The sequence below is a fragment of the Phocoena sinus genome, chromosome 1 (assembly GCF_008692025.1).
Source record: "Phocoena sinus isolate mPhoSin1 chromosome 1, mPhoSin1.pri, whole genome shotgun sequence".
NCBI classification, from domain to species: Eukaryota; Metazoa; Chordata; class Mammalia; order Artiodactyla; family Phocoenidae; genus Phocoena; species Phocoena sinus.
In genome coordinates, this window is record NC_045763.1 from 104,349,838 (window position 1) to 104,363,951 (window position 14,114).

Below are 14,114 nucleotides of genomic sequence, written 5' to 3' on the forward strand. Positions count from 1 at the left end.
CTGTTTATTGCCCATTTCCAGAGCTTGTTCCTCCTGCTTTTCCATTTCTTCTGGAGCTAGCTGACATCTTTCCAATGCACTTATTTTTTGTTTTAGTCAATCAGACTTGGTTACTGTTCTTCACAACCAAGAATCCTGACTGGTACACATGCTGAGTGACATGACTGTACCTGTGATACTGCACAGAACTGACATCATTCCAACTAGATCAAGAGACAGGGTTTACATGAACCAGTGTAGCCATAATTGGGTAGATGCACACTTTCTTTTGGACTCTTAAAAACATTCAGAGTAGTTTTCTCCTTTTCTCCATTTCTCCCACTGTGGATCCCTAAACACGACGAACTCCAGCCTGGAAACCACTAATATCATTGTATTTCCTCATTTTACAGATAAATTGAGAATTGAAGTGACTTTCTCCATATGTCAGGCTGTAGAAGAGCTTCCCAGGGAGGGTCACTAGCCCTTCATTCACGCACTGTGCTTGGTCTGTGGGCGTGCGTGGCCTCTCAAGGAACTCAGAGTCAGGTAGGAGAGATGGGTGATTCGAGTGAATGCAAAATCCCACCCTTCTGGGGAAGAACTTTGGGGAAACCAAAAAGACTCAAATAACAAAAAAAAAGAGCAGGTAAAGATGTTCAGAAGCAAACGTAGACGATAGTGAGAACAGAGGAATGTGACTTACGCGTCAAGAACTCAGGCTTGCTGAGTAGAAGCAGACTTGGCAAAGCAGCGGCTAGCCCTGCAGATGTTAACCTCTGTTATGGACCAGGTGAGAAGGTCTGTCAGAACAGGGTGGGGCCCAGAGGGGAGAACCCAAGACAAGGTTTGGTAGAAGCTTCCTAAGTCAGTGAAGGAAATCAATGTTTGCTGCATCCTGCTTTAAGGACGTGTGATCAGAAACGTCTGAACTTGCAAAATAGATTTTTGAGAAGATTATTTACTTTAAAAAATGATTCTCCACTTTAAAGAGAGAAAGATATATCTATTTCCTGAGTTGCAGGGATTTTGCTTTGCATAGTTATTTTACTTATTTATTTAGTTTTGGCTGCGTTGGGTCCTCGTTGCTACGCGTGGGCTTTCTCTAGTTGCGGCAAGCCGGGGCTACTCTTCGTTGCGGTGCGTGGGCTTCTCATTGCGGTGGCTTCCCTTGGTATGGAGCACAGGCTCTAGGCGTGGGGTTTCAGTAGTTGTGGCACGTGGGCTCAGTAATTGTGGCTCACAGACTCTAGAGCGCAGGCTCAGTAGTTGTGGCACACAGGCTGAGTTGCTCCACGGCATGTGGGATCTTCCCGGACCAGGAATCGAACCCGTGTCCCTTGCACTGGCAGGTGGATTCTTAACCACTGCGCCACCAGGGAAATCCTTGCTTAGTTATTTTTTTCCAACAACATTTTGAGGCGGCGTTATTATCTCCATTTCGTGGATTAGAAACAAAGGCCCACATAGATTATGTAACCAGTCAAGGTTACACAGCTTGTAAGATGCAGACCCCGATCTGGGTGGTTTCGTTTTCTCGCTCCAAAGGCCCAGTGTTTCCCATTCTACCAGGCCACCTCCCACAGAACGCCTCAAAGTGACACTCGGGCTTCCCTGGTGGCGCAGTGGTTGAGAGTCCGCCTGCCGATGCAGGGGACACGGGTTCGTGCCCCGGTCCGGGAAGATCCCACATGCTGTGGAGCAGCTGGGCCTGTGAGCCATGGCCGCTGAGCCTGCACGTCCTGAGCCTGTGCTCCGCAACGGGAGAGGCCACAACAGTGAGAGGCCCGCGTACCGCAAAAAAAAAAAAAAAAAAATGACACTCAAAATGCATTTGGAAGGCACTTCTAATTGAAGAGACTCAATTTACAAAGATTAGATTTGCACACAATTTTGAGAACACATCCATCACAAAAAGCATTATGCAACAATATAAGGATAAATAGCATGGATCCCATACAAAAAAAGAGGAAAATAATAGAGGAAGTGTGGTTAATTAATGCAGTAGGAACTGAAACAGAAGCAGAAGGAGCAGAAGAACATGCACTCCCGGAAAATGATACAATAAGCGGCTTCATTAGGAAGACAATTTATGTGGTAGGAGAGATAATAGCAAGAAAGGAAAATGTGAAAACAAATTAGTCTACTAGAAAACACTGATTTGAAAATATTTTACAATGATTGATTTGTAAGAAGCCTCTTGGCAATAAACATCCATGGAATCCTTGCTTTTAGAGATGTTAAAAAATAGGTCAGCTTCTCTGGGTTGGACAGGTTTAGGTGTGATCTCTTCAGGGAAAGGGACCAGCTGGGTATTTTCAAAGGCTTTAGTTTATGATTCTAAGGTTCTGCTTATGGGCGCTTTCTATGATTGCCATTTTCTAAAGCTGGTTAACTCAGTGGCTTTATTTTTTTCCCCTCTAAATTCCCCACAGGGCTTTAATTAAATCAGACCACATTTGGAGTCTTGTGTCGCCTTCTGGGCACCACATTTTAAAAGGGACATTGACCTGCTCTGCCTCCAGAGAATGGAACGAAGACAAACGGGTGGAAGTTGCTCAGAGATAAATTCCGACTGAATGCAAGAAAACCCTATCTCCTGCTATCAGAGCCCTCTGACAATGGAGCCGGCTGCTTGTTCAGACAGTTTGCCCCCAGCAACTGGAAATGCTGAAGCAGGGAGTGTTTTAACAGCTGTCAGAGTTGCTCTGGAAGAGATTTTTTTCTTTCACTAAGTTTTTTTTCAGTTCCAACACTGTACGGTTGATTGATCGTGTAACTCTTCCGTATGTTTTCCCAAGTCGATAGCTCCTTTTAAAGCTCTTGTCTTCATCATTAGACTCTTGTCTTCCCTCTAGAGGGGGGAGCAAAAAAGTTGGCAAAAACAATATAGCCACAACTTCAAGGTCTTATTGCTGTCCGGCTGTGCCTCTCTCCCTCCACTGAGAAAGCAGGACACCTTGTGGCCTATTGATGATCAAAGGAGAAGTCTGGAGGCCAATCAGGGCGACGGTGACAGTGCTGGTACCTCCAAGCGGTCCTTGGCAAGGTCCACGCACAAGAACAAAGGGAGCTGAGGCTTAGTAAGGCCACAGTCCTCTTCTAGGGTCCCCATCTTTGTTGATGGCACCTCTGACCATCAGATATGCTATGCCTTCGTCTCCCTACCCGCCCCCCACTCCACCATATTCAGTCCATCACCACATCCTGCCCACTTTCCATCTATCTTCTGTCATCTGAACCTGAACCCACACCATGTGGCTCCCTCCAGTTTATTTTACACAAATCAGAACCCGTCTGATCACCCACTGCTTACACTCTTCAGTGCCTTCCCATTGCTGTTGGGATAAAGAATCTCAGCCTTGTCCCTGCCTGTTCTGGCACCTGTGTACTTCTCCAGCTCGGTCTTACTTCAAGCCCCTCCCCCGGCCCCTGCTCTCTCAGTTCTAGGCTCACAACCTTCCTTCCACCCACGAGCCCTCCCACCATGGGCCTCTGCTCCGCTCTTCTCTCTGCCTTGGAGACTGTTCTTCCCACCCCTCTTAGTCTAGGTAAGGCACCTGTCCTGGCCATCCCAGGTTAGTGGAGCTTTCTCAGGGAGGCCTCCCCTGGTCTTCCTGGCCAGATCACACTGCCTGCACCACCACCCCCGCCCCCGGACTCAGTCCAGTCCGCGGTCACAACACCCATGCCTCTCCTTCCCAGCACTTCTCCCACTGGCAGCTGTCCATTCATTTCTGTGATGACCTGAGCCTCCTGCTAGCCTCTAGCCTTTGGGAGGGCAGGAGTCATCTGTGCGCTCAGCGTGGCACCCCTTGAACAAAAGAATGAGGAGAAGAAGGTGTGTGAGGTGCTGTGTGCTTCCAGTGGCCTAGGGGCCATCTAGGCAGAGGAGGTGGTCATCAATAGGGTGCTCTCCAGCCCTTGAGTCCCTCCCCGACTCCCTCCAAACCTCTGAAACCACCAAGTCAGGAGGTCTATTACTTGTTTAGGCACTGTCCTTAACCAAGTCTTTGAGTTAGAACAGCTGCTGTTCTAAGAATTGGATATACAGCAGCAAACTAAACAGTCCAAGTTTCTCATAGGATGTACGTGCTAATGAAGAGATACAGATGATAATAACCACATATATACGCAATTTTTCAGTCTTTTTTTTTTTTTTTTGCGGTACACGGGCCTCTCACTGCTGTGGCCTCTCCCGTTGCGGAGCACAGGCTCTGGACGCGCAGGCCCAGCGGCCATGGCTCACGGGCCCAGCCGCTCCGCGGCATGTGGGATCTTCCCCGACCGGGGCACGAACCCGTGTCCCCTGCATCGGCAGGCAGACTCCCAACCACTGCGTCACCAGGGGAGCCCTTTCAGTCTTTTTTGTAATGCAGTTAAGGGAGGTAAGAGTGTCCTAACACTTGAGTTTAGCCAAAAGTTTAATCTATTCCTAAAACACTCTCTCTAGCAAGAAATATTTGTTACAAGAGAATGTTAGGCAGCTGGAGGACGGAGACGTTGGAAAGAGTTAGAAACGGAAGGGAATGACTTACATCCTGGAGGCCACACGCTGTTGGTGCCTCTTGGCCTTGGCACTCAGGGTTCCCGCTGTCCGAAAAGCACTCCTATGCCACATGTCAAAAATCCCAGGCATCTGTCAGAAGCAAGCTCAAGAGACCTTTAGAAGTCTTCACTGGTCCACCCGAGCAGAGTCGCTTCCTCCTCTGAGCTGTTGGGGCACCTCCTCCAGACGTTCACCCTGATTGCCTCCATCACACTGTATTGCAAAAAGTTGTGTGTGTGTGAGGTCTCTCCTACGGGGCTGTGAGCTCTTTGAGAGCAGTGCCCTTATCTTCATACCGTTGTATCTCCAGTGCCTGTCATAGAACCTGGCTGGGTAAGTCAGGACTTTTGCTTACAAGTGGTAGAAATCAACTTGATCTCCTCACTTAAGCAAAACAGGACAAGCCACTCTTGCTTGGTCAGCACGCCCTAGCCTCTCCGTTTCTCAGAAACAGGACAGTCTTGTGGGTGGGCTCTTCACAGGGAAAAGGTTCAGAAATGTGCACTAAACACTGGATAGTAAGCCCTGAGGCCGGAGGTCCCGAGGCAGGGCGGGAAGGATGGGAGGGGAGGGGCCACGCTGAAGCCCAGCTGAACTCAGTTCGGGGTCATTATGATGGTTCCAAACTCACCATAGCATAGGAGTCTCTCCTTCCCCTTCTCACTCTGTCTCTTTCCTCAGCTCCATCAGTTCATTATACTCAGGAAAATGAGGGTACCACACCCACCAGCCCAGTGCACATGCCAGGCTGCGGCTGACACGAGAGCCCTGTGTGTCAGGTCCCAAAAAAGTGCCTGAAAAATCTGAGGACCATGGAGGTAGACACCTCCTCCCTGCCGGCAGCTGTGTCACTCTCTTCTCAAGTTGTCCTTGCTTTTTTCTTTTTTTAAAATACATTTATTTATTTTTGGCTGCGTTGGGTGTTTGCTGCTGTGCACGGGCTTTCTCTAGCTGCAGCGAGCGGGGGCTACTCTTCCTTGTGGTGCGCGGGCTTCTCATTGCAGTGGCTTCTCTTGTTGCGGAGCACAGGCTCTAGGCTCACGGGTTCAGTAGTTGTGGCGCACGGGCTTAGTTGCTCCGCGGCATGTGAGACCTTCCCGGACCAGGGCTCGAACCCGTGTCCCCTGCGTTGGCACGCAGATTCTTAACCACTGCACCACCAGGGAAGCCCCTGTCCTTGCTTTTTAATTGCTCAATTTCTTTTCTTTGTTTTCCTACTTAAAGGCTAACAAAGAATGAATCGGTGTTTCAGCCATTTGTGGTCATCGTTAATTTCATGGTCCTCTGCATTTATTAAGTCTTATTTCCTCTTCATAATCTCCCTTCCCCTGATATTTGTGAAAGCACATCTTATTCTCCTTAATTGCTTTGGCTGGTGTGATCTAATTCTGATTTGTCACCACTCTTATCTTTTCCCAGGAAGCTTTAACTGATGGAGCATATCCTCGTTTAATTCTCTCCCTTTTTCTCCACAGACAGGAGTAGTGGATCTCTTTCTCTGCAGCTCTCTCATCGGTCTTTGGAGGAAGTTGCACTGATTGTATTTCGCTTCCCTTTTAGAAGGGCTGGGCTGGGCTGGGCTTTAATTACGGGTGGGCCCCCTCCTTTGCCACCTGTTTCTCCCCTGAAAACCACCCAGGTTTCTCCAGTTTTCCATCTGCAGCCGAAGTGCTCTTTGCCCGTCAACTGCAGGTGATCCTTCCCCTGGCTGTTTCGCTGCCGGTACAGAAGGCTGTGCCTGAGGGAGAGGGAAGCTGGGCAGTCAGAAGCAGGGCAGTATCTATTAGCAGCTCGGGGCACAGACTGCTGGAGAAGCTAACAACTGAAGAGATGCTGCACACTTAGCGGGGCCAGCGGCCCTGGAGAATTAAGTGCCCGTTATCAGTGACAGTGAAACGCCACTCCTGGTCTGTTGAGAGGCAGACCTAAATGTCTACCTGACTGTGCTGTCCTTCTCTCCATTTCTGACCTGCGGGCACCACAGTTAAACCTTCCCAGGTGTATTTTGCTTATGCCTCTCATTTAACATCTATTTTGTCCTGCCTTGACTCGCGGTTAGTCATTTATGTGTCTCTCACATGGCAAAACCTAACTCATCAACTCACCCCTTTGCAATATAAACATACTTTGGATCCCACGGTCCTCATTTCTGTTAACATATTGCCTAAATGATTCTAGAATTATCTCTGACCTCCCTTCTCCCTCAACCTCCACACACGATATTTCGCCAATTAGCATCTTTGGTGTATACCTCTTTCTATTTGCCCTGGCTGCCCTTGCTGAAGTTCCCCCGGTCGCTGTGCACATGGCGGCGGCCGTGCCACAGCCAGCCCCCTTCTCTCAGTAGCCACTCTTGGTTTTCTTTCCTTTACCTGCGTCTCCTCCCGTGCCAAGAAGCAGCTAACTCTCCCCACTGCTCTAGAAAGGGATCGTGTGGCTTAGCCTATCCCAGTCAATGTGACTCCACCCCCTGGCCTTTCTCATTGGTTCACTGTGGGCACAGGGCCCTGCTCAAACCGATGAGACTAGAGAGGACATCTACTGAAGACTTTGGAACAAATGCTTCCTTGCCCTTCTGAGAGGGCTTCCCGAAGTAAGTCATAGGGGCAGGTGGCCATCTTTACCACCATGTGGAAGAGCCCACCTGAAAATGAAGCCAACACAGAAGAAAGCAAAGCCAAGAGACACAGAAAGGCTAAGTGTCTTGATTTTAATATTTGCACTCATGGATCCAGCTGTGCTGGAACCACCCTCAACCTTTGTGGTAACCTACACCCTTACATCCAAGCCATAAACACATCCCACTAGCACTGCCTGAGAGATACATCCATAATCCAGCCCCTCCCTGTATGTCTGCAGCCACCTTCCTAATCCTCAGACTCAGGCCACTGCAACACCTGCATACTGGTCTCCCTGGCTCCACTCTCTTCCCTTATGCACTATTCTCCACAGGGTAGCCCAAGAGATCCTGTTAAAACCGTAAGTCAGATAATACCACTGCTCTGCTTAGAACCCTCTGAAAGGTCTCTGTTCAATTCCAAGATCCTTCCCTTGACTCAGAGGCCCTGGGTGGCCTGCCTGCTCCCCTGTGACCTCATCTGTCACCACTCTCGCCCTAGCTCAGCTCACTCCATCCTCACTGGCCCTTGACTCCCACCTCAGGGCCTTTGCACTTGCTGTTCCCACTCTCTGGAATGCTCTTCCATCAGACTGCTGCATGGTTTGCTCCCTCTTTCTTTCAGGGCTCTGCTCAGCTGCTGCCTTTTCAGTTAGGCCATCCCTGGCCAGTCCTCCTTAAAACAGCACTTCCTTGTCACTCTGTGTCCCCTTGCCTTGCTTAATTTTTCTTTATATCACTCACCGCTACCTGAAAAATCACATATATTTGTGGCTATTACTATCTGTATCTCTTCATTAGCATGTACATCCTGAGAAACTTGGACTGTTTCGTTTGCTGCTGTATATCCAATTCTTAGAACAGCAACTGGCACATAGCAGGGACTCAGAGTATTGTCAATTTACTGTTGAATGAATGAATAAGTGAATGAACTAATTACTTCCCTATTTTGAGTAAGGTATTTTCATTTGGCTTTATGCCACCTGTAGACAGAGTGTCCTAATACAGCATTCAAGTAATAGTTGCTTAAAAAGTGGACAAATGAATAACTTAGCTTTGGTCAGATTGTAAGTTAAATCTTCATATAATAACAATACCTGGCCTGTGACCACCGCTTTTGTGTCCCAAGTCAGTGTTATATACGGTGCCCCTTTTACTCACATTGGTTTTCCAAAATAAACAGGGCAAATCTTGCCCTCGCCTCACATCACAGGCAAAGCGTGGTTCAGAAGAGGTAAACAACGGAGCAGGGACCAAAGCCCACATTTCCTTGCTCCCAGCCACAGCTCTTCTTAGTTTTGCATTTCTGTCTGCAGATCTGCAGCTTCATAACACGAGGCTCATCCACAGCCCTGGGGGAGTGCTACGAGATTCTGGTCCACATGGTCTCTATTTAGCTAACATTTCCAATTCCCTCTTCTCCGAAAGCCAATAAAACTGAATTTTTCCCACATGAGATCGTGGGCTCTTTGGGGAAAAGACAAGCGAGCATATGGTCTCAGGAAATCAAATCTGCCTTGTGAGATAAAAATTTTTCTCCCTGTAAGTCAGCCCGTGTGTAACATTCTGTACAGCTGCCTTTTACACGTTGGGGGTGCGGACAGCAGACGTGTGCTCCTGCCTGAGTGGCCGTGACACATGGCAAAAAAATCCTCCGGCAGCCCTTCTCCTCCAGAGCGGGTTTTCCCCTCCCCCAGCTATTCCCCACGGATGACATTAGCTCCCTTTTTAATTCCTCTCCCCTCGCTGCACACTCTGATATTACTCACCAACTCCCAGTGGACACGTGTAGACTTATTCGGTTTCACGTGTCATAGATAAAACAGCAGGGGCTTCTAATCGGAAAACGTTTTCCAGGTTGCAAAAGGCTGCAGAAAACCACAAAGCTGCCAATACGGTTCAGGGTTTATTAATACATACTTGGCACAGATTTGGTACCCGACACTGCCCTGTCCCCCGTGGGGAGGGAGGAGGGATTAGTTGTATGTTTACAGACACAGCCTACAGTGGGAAAAGGCCTAGGATGCAGCCGCCTTTCCAGGCCCCTTCTGGAGAATTGTTCTTTTTCTTCTTTTTAAACAGTTTTATTGATGTATAAATGATATGCAAAGAACTACACATATTTAATGTATACAATTTGATGGGTTTGGACATATGCCAAGATCCATGATACCACAATCCAGGTAACAGACATATCCAGCACCTTCCAAAGTCCCCTTGTGTCCCTTTGTTTGTTTTTTGTTATAACAACACTTAACGTGATGGTACAGCCATTGTGGAAAATAGTATGGAGGTTCCTCATAAAATTAAACATAGAACTACCATATGATCCAGCAATTCCACTTCTGGGTTTATTTCCAAAGGAAATAAAAACACTAACTCAGAGATCTCTGCGTGCTGTGTACGTGGCAGCACTATTCACAATAGCCAAGACGTGGAAACAACCTGAATGTCCCTCAACAGATGAATGTTAAAGAAAATACATAATTCAGCCATAAAAGAGGAGGAAATCCTGCCATCTGTGGCAACATGGATGGACCTTGAGAGTATTATGCTAAGCCAGGATCTCCTTCTTTTTAAAGGATGAAAAATGTTCCATTGTATGCATATACCACGTTTTCTTTATCCATTCATCTGTCGATGGACACTGGGCATGTTTCCATCTATTGGCTATTATGAATCATGTATTCCCATGTTCATCAGAGCTCGTTCTTTTAAAGGCCCAGAGACACACAGGCAGTAGACCTCTTCACGTGAGCACGGTGTTAAAGGTAACTTGGGTCTTCTGTCTGATTTTTTTTTAAATATAAATTTATTTATTTACTTATTTTGGGCTGCATTGGGTCTTCGTTGCTGCGCGTGGGCTTCTCCTTGCGGTGGGGTTACCCTTCGTTGCCGTGTGTGGGCTTCTCCTTGTGGTGGCTTCTCTTGTTGCGGGGCATGGGCTCTAGGTGCGCGTGGGCTTCAGTAGTTGTGGCACATGGGCTCATTAGTTGTGGCTCGCAGGCTCAGTAGTTGTGGTGCACGGGCTTAGTTGCTCCGTGGCATGTGGGATCTTCCCGGACCAGGGCTCAAACCCGTGTCCCCTGCATTAACAGGCGGATTCTTAACCACTGCGCCACCAGGGAACTCTGGTGCTCTGCTCTGACCGGCCTCAGGCCTCACGGTTCATTGAGGTGGTGTTTTAAAGAGGCTGCTATTATTTTGAGATGCTCCCCATCAAGACATGGGGCCTAGTCACCCCTGAAATCTGAGCTCTGTGACCCCTTCAGCCAGCTGAGTGCATGGGAATGATGTCTGGGACTCCTGAGGCTATAGGTCATAAAAGGCCAGGCCCTTGTGCCTGCTCTTCTTGGAATCCTGGCTCTCTGGTGGCCCCTCCCTCTCGGAAGGAAGCCACCACACTGCCGCATAAAGGGCCACGTGGTGTCCTCCAGCCCACAGTGCTGCAGCCCCCCAGTGCAAGCATCAGGCCTACGAACAGAGTCAGTGTTGGATGTGCCTCCCCCAGGCCCAGCTCTCCCAGCTCTCCCAGCATCCCTCCAGCCACCTGAGCCTTCCCAGTGGAGGCTACAGACGTGGCAGGGCAGGGAAGAGCCGTGCCCACGGGTTCTGGGAGCATAATGGCATGGTGGTTGTTTTATGCCACTATGTTTGTGGTGGTTTGTTGTGCATCCCAGGGCCCCCTGGCCTCACTTCCCCACACCCCAATCAAATCTACAGAGCCAGGCTGCAGAAAAGTCTCCTTTCACATTGCTTTAAACTCTGCAGAAAGGAGACTTCAAGGCAGGCAGCACTGAGTTGCTTCAGCTCAGAACAAAGCCTCCCATGACTTCCTACCGCCTGTCTCTCCTCTGCCTCCCCGTCCTCTTCTCCTCCCAACACCTGCCCGGCCCCACACGTCCCCACTGGAAACCCCCTCCCCAAACGCAATGTGCTGCGGTCCCACCTCAGGGCCTTCGTGTGCTCTGTTCCCCCGCCTGGAGCACTCCTCCCCGACACGCTACACCCCTCCACACACACTCTCTTAGGCCTTTACCCTGAGCCACTTCCTCAGTAAGACCTTCGTGGTCACACTCTCTAAAAGTGCAAAACCTCCACCCCGGCTTGCACCCCTGCTTTAGTCCTCATTTTTCTCCCTCATTTTCACTATCTAAATGCTTATATGTTACTTATTTATGCTGTAGATTGTCTGTGTCTGCACTAGAATGTAAGTTCATTGGGGGAGGGGGGTGTAGAATACATCCCAGGGCCCCTGAGAGCACCTGGCACAGGGAAATAGGCAGTCGATTAATATTCGTTGAATAAATCAATGAATACTATGTGACAAAGTGTTGGTTTTGCTATTATCCTTAGAAACAAACTGAATATGTGCCTGTCACAATAAATATTCGTTAAAAGAGTAAGTGGAAAGCATGGAAGAATGGAGGGCCCTTAGAAAGTAGTGTGAATGTCATCCTGTCCCCAACCTCCAGGTCCAGCGTCACTGCCCACTTCTCTCTTCTGCCGAACAGGAGCACCTCTTTCCCTCGCACTGAAGCTTGTCTGCATCTGTGCTTCCCTCCTGCTGGGCCCTCAGCCTGGGATGTCCTTCACTGACCACTTTATGAACTTGTATCCTGTTAGTCTTTTAAGGGTCAGCTCAGGCTCAACCTCTCCCAGCTGGAGCCTCTTTGCTCTCCCATGAATTCCACCTGAGCGTGTCCGTGGCACTTCTCATGGGTACTGGGGTCCCTGGATGCCCGTCTCACCTCCCTCATGAGCCTGAGATCCCTGGGAGGACAGGGGCTGCACATCCCTTGCTCATCTTTGTAGCCGCACCACCCCTGCTCACAGGTGGCCTCGGATACAGATGGGGTATCAGGAGCTTGGGATCGTGGAGGAAGGATGGGGTAGGAGAAGAGGTAAGGAGAAGCCCATGCTCAGATTCTGAGACCTACTATAGTAGTGGCAGAAAGAACACAGTTCTTGGATAAAAGAATCTGGGTCATTTCCTGGCTAAGTCTCCACAGAAATTCATTTAACTTCCTCAAGCTTTGGTTTCTTCACCTACAAAAATGCTTACACTGCAAGGATATTGTGTGGATGAAAGAACATGGTTTTTTTAAGGGGGGGAATGTAAACAAAAACACTACACAAATAGTTTGTATGCAAAGGTTAAGCGTTCTAACCACCTCCAGTGCAATTAGCAAGGGTGCAGTTCAGGTTGTGACCAGAGGGTGGCAGCAGCAGCAGCAGGCGGAAGCTTTGCCCCATGGTCCTTTGAAATAAAGCAGTCCCGGGAGTTGCTGGATTGCCCTGCGGTGATCGGTGATCTTTTTCTTTTCCGCCCAGCTCATCTAACTCGGAAGAGATTGCCCTCTCTCCTGCAGTGGGATCTGGCTGTGCCTGCACTAAGGCCAGACACCTCCCTTTGATGATTTCCCCATAAGTTTTTGATGGCCACTCTCACCGTCACGTGTGTTTTTCATCAGTTACCTTATCTAGCTCTCACCACAACCTTCTGAGCTAAACTGAGCCAGCAGAATTGCTGCCCCTCTCCTACCTCACCATCCCAGACTCGATGAAACTGAGGCTCACAGAAGGACTTTGAGGGGCACACAGCTAGCAAGTGGGAAAAGTTAGAACTCACTTTAAACCTGGATCTTCCAGCTCGAATTCCAGCATACCACCACTTCTTTTACCTTCTCTATTCAGTTGTTCACGCAACCAGCATTTACTGCGTTCTTGCTGTTTGTAGGAGAGTTACATGGACTTCCAGCCACCGTGGACCCTTCTCAGGGCCTAGGCCAGCCGGTGTCTCCATCCTGTTCTTCTCAGGTGCTGGCCCTCAGTCTTTTCCCCTACTCTGCAGCCAGTACCATCTTCTTGTTCCCTGGGCTCGTGTCCCCAAGCCTAGCAGCTGAGAAGCGCTCTGTTTCACTGCTTCTTCTATCACAAACTCACAGGTCCTGCTGGCGTTCTAGCTCAGCAGCCCTGAGAAATAAGTACGGGGAAGAAGGCTACAAAAATAAAAAGCAGAGCAAAGCAATACGTGCCCTAAGAAATCTTATAGTTTCCTAGCTCTTGTTGGTCTTAATCTGCAACTTTCTTGCTGGAAAGTATTCCGAAACCCTGAGAGCCTCCAGCTTTCCCCGCTAATTTCTGAAGGCAAAGCTTCTCAGTTTTGTCCCCTCCCCTTATTCTCTTAAGTAGACCCGTTTATCAGGAACACAGTGGCAAACGGGAAAGGTGATGTTTGTCGAGGATCTCCTCGGGGCCAGGCACTGCCCTAGACACTGGACACACATCACTTCATCTGACTCACAATAAGCTTGCGGATGGAGCCTTTGTCGTCCTTCACAAACGTGGAAACTGAGGCTCACGAGCAGAAACTGCATGCCTAGGTCTGTATAACTAGTATGCGTGGGCCAGCTCTGTGTGGCACAAATCTCTTTTCTCTGTAATCACGTGATTATACAACTAGTGACGTACATAGACGTAGTGCATCCCTTCTCTCAGAGGCATTTACGGCCCCCGCCCAGCCCCCTCCCCGCCCCGTGGGGGACTTCCAGGCTGAATGACTCTCATTTCAGGTATCCAGACTTCACACAGGAACTGTCTCTGTGGGTTGATTCTCTCCTGCCTGCTGTGTGGGTGGGAAACTCCAAAGGAAAAGAAAACTCAGTTCTTGCCTCAGAGGTGATAACACCTGGCAGAGGACTTGGCGCTCAGAGATGGAGGTCCCCCTACGTGGAATATGCATCAGCGGCTGTCTGCACGAGGCTGCCTTTGGGAGAAGACCCACTCGCTGCCTGGCAGTGAAAATCGCTGCAGATTGATGCCGATTCTGATGTGCCCACCCAGATACACAGCCAAGCTGAATAACAGCGGGACCAGGCTGCAAACACACACACACACACACACACACACACACACACACACACACGGTGTGGCCTTTCTGATCCTCACTGAAGCCACAGCATATTC